Below are 2,709 nucleotides of genomic sequence, written 5' to 3'. Positions count from 1 at the left end.
ATTCATAGATCTATATGATAGTTTTGAATAATGTTGCATGTTTATATAATTTTCCTGAAGTTAGACACTGCATTAAAAATTACCCACTCAGTTGATGTACATAGAAGGGTTAAGTAACTCTTACCCCTTAATTTTATGTCTTAAACATTTATTTATATATTTTTGTGTATGCATGCACATGCGTGCATGTGTGTGTGTGTGTGTGTGTGTGTGTGTGTGAGTGTCCGTCCTCAGGAGTCAATTTGCTTTCACCCCCCAACACAGGTCCTAAACATTCAAAGTAAGGTAGGAAGATCTGGGAGTAACTACCTTCATCCATTCAGACATTTTACTCACTTTTTAATATTAGCTAGCTAAACGGTTAAATTTAACAGGATAGAAGTCACAGATCACACCATTGGTTCTCACACCGTGGCTTGAAACTCTTTGCAAACGTCTATATCTAAAAATATTTTCATTACAATTCATAGCACTGCCTAAATTACAGTAATTTAGTAGCAATAGAAATAATTTGATGGTTAGGCATCATCACAACATTAAGGTTTACAACCATTTTTCTAAGAAAATTCCCATCAATTTATCCTTACTTTCCATTGTTAAACAAAAACTCCTTCAGTTTGATCCCTCTTTTAATTATATATACTGATAAATTTTCCAATTTATTCCACCTAGTTGTGATCCCACATTAGCTTATGTCTTGCATCCACCTGCTATGGCGGATGGCTAGGAAAGACAGCTTGAAGCGTCTGCACAGAGATCTTATAGGGCAGCATAAGGGGAGTGTCTAGGGGTATGCACAGGCTGAGGATTGGCGTGGCTCCAGGCTTGGAGGGTTTGCCCTGTGTTGACTGGTCAACTGGTTGTTATGGCCCGTAGGGCCTTCCAGGGTAGTTTCTATTCTCTGCGCATCATTGCTGTGCATTTGTCCATGAAGCACACCCAGAGCTGTAAAGTATAGCACCACCAGCTATATTCTGATTGGTTCCTTGCCACGAGGCAGGAGCCTAACCTTCTAGTGACCAAGGCAAGGTTAGACAAGTGTGTGTTTAGCTGTTATGGATGCTGAAATGGGGAGCTGGTCCCTTCACCTTCAATGCTCAGCCTGAATCTAGTGGCCAGAAGGGCCCTACAGCTCTTATGACTCCCAAGTCACCTAGGGGTCTGATTTGCTAATAAGGCCTGATTGACTAAAGCACCTCGAATAGGGTGTCAGTGTGCTTAAAGAAAAAGAACAATGGTTCCTGATCCTGACTTCCACCCCAGAAGAAAACAGTCTTCAAAACTCCCATAACATAAACTGATAATGACCTGAACCTATTCTGCTTCGGATCATCCTGCTACTGTATTTCTTCAAAACAGAAAGAATCCATTGTCTAGACCTCTCCAAAAATGAGGGTGATTTCTTGCTATGGTTATGCAAACTCTCATGTCCTCTTTTGGTTTGAGAAAACCTAGAACCACTGATGCACACATATAAAATAATGTAGAATAATTTGAGGTCCACTTCCTGCCACATGTATCATGGCACAACATGTGGAATCTGCACTATCCACCCATCCAACCCCATGCACACCTGCAGATCATAAATTCCTTTTCTTCCCTGGAACTCAACGTTCCTTAATAACGCAATTGGAGTGGAAGGTAGCAGAAAGGTAACAGCACTCTGACCATATATTAATGAAGGATGAAAATCATCAACTCAGAATCTATATGACCTATATTTTCTGCCACCTATAATTTCTCCATGTGTGGTGGTATTTTTTATACTTTAACCAATGAAGCTTGACAGGTGGGGGTCTCACAATTCTTTAATCTCAGGAGTGGAGAGGTAGAGACAGGGGCATCACCATGAATTTTAATGAGTTACAGATCAGGCTTCAAAGCTACAAAGAGAAAAGCTGTCTCAAAAAAATCAAACAAAAACCCCACAGAAAAGAAAACCAAATAAAACAGAAAAAAAAGCTTACCCAAACACAAAATGTGGAGTTAGGAAGTAGTTAGCTACAGAGGCCAGGTAATGGTGGAGCACAACTTTAATCCCAGCCCTTGGGATTCAGAAGCAGGTGGATCTCTGTGATTTCCAGGCCTCTCTGGGCTACACCAGATTTATCCACTCTAAAAGACCAACAGAGCCAGGTGGTCGTGGCTCAAACCTTTATTCCCTTTATTGGGACTTGGAGATAGGAGTAACACGACTGGGTGGAGATAGAAAGATACGGCTGGAGGCAACAGAAGCTCATTGCATTCAAACTGCAGATTTCTAGGTACAGAATAGCCCCATTGGTCTCAGGATTCAGAAGAGGTAAGAATGAAGGCTGGATGCTCTCCTCCTCTGAACTTTCACCATTAACCCCTCTATCTGACTCCAGGTTTTCATAATTAAGATCAATTAGAATTAGCTCTACAGTCTCCAGTGTACTGTAATGTGTCATAGCACAACTGTGGTGTAGAATAGTAAAATGAATGGTCACAGAATTGATGGTATTGAGATTTACCAATTTACTAAGTTTATTAATGTATTTTGCATATGTTTGTGCATGAGACAGAAAGTTTTCTACATGTATACATGATATGGAATTAAATAACAATGAGTCACTTGAATGTCGATATCTGAATTCTGGTCATCACCCAAAAGAAAATGAGCTGACCCACCTGCCAACATCCACAATATGTTGTATCAGATAAGCCAAAACTCTTGCACGGATTAGC

The sequence above is a fragment of the Cricetulus griseus genome, unplaced genomic scaffold, assembly GCF_003668045.3.
Source record: "Cricetulus griseus strain 17A/GY unplaced genomic scaffold, alternate assembly CriGri-PICRH-1.0 unplaced_scaffold_1, whole genome shotgun sequence".
Taxonomy (NCBI): Eukaryota; Metazoa; Chordata; class Mammalia; order Rodentia; family Cricetidae; genus Cricetulus; species Cricetulus griseus.
The sequence above is the reverse complement of the archived record's forward strand: the minus strand, read 5'-3'. Positions refer to the sequence as shown.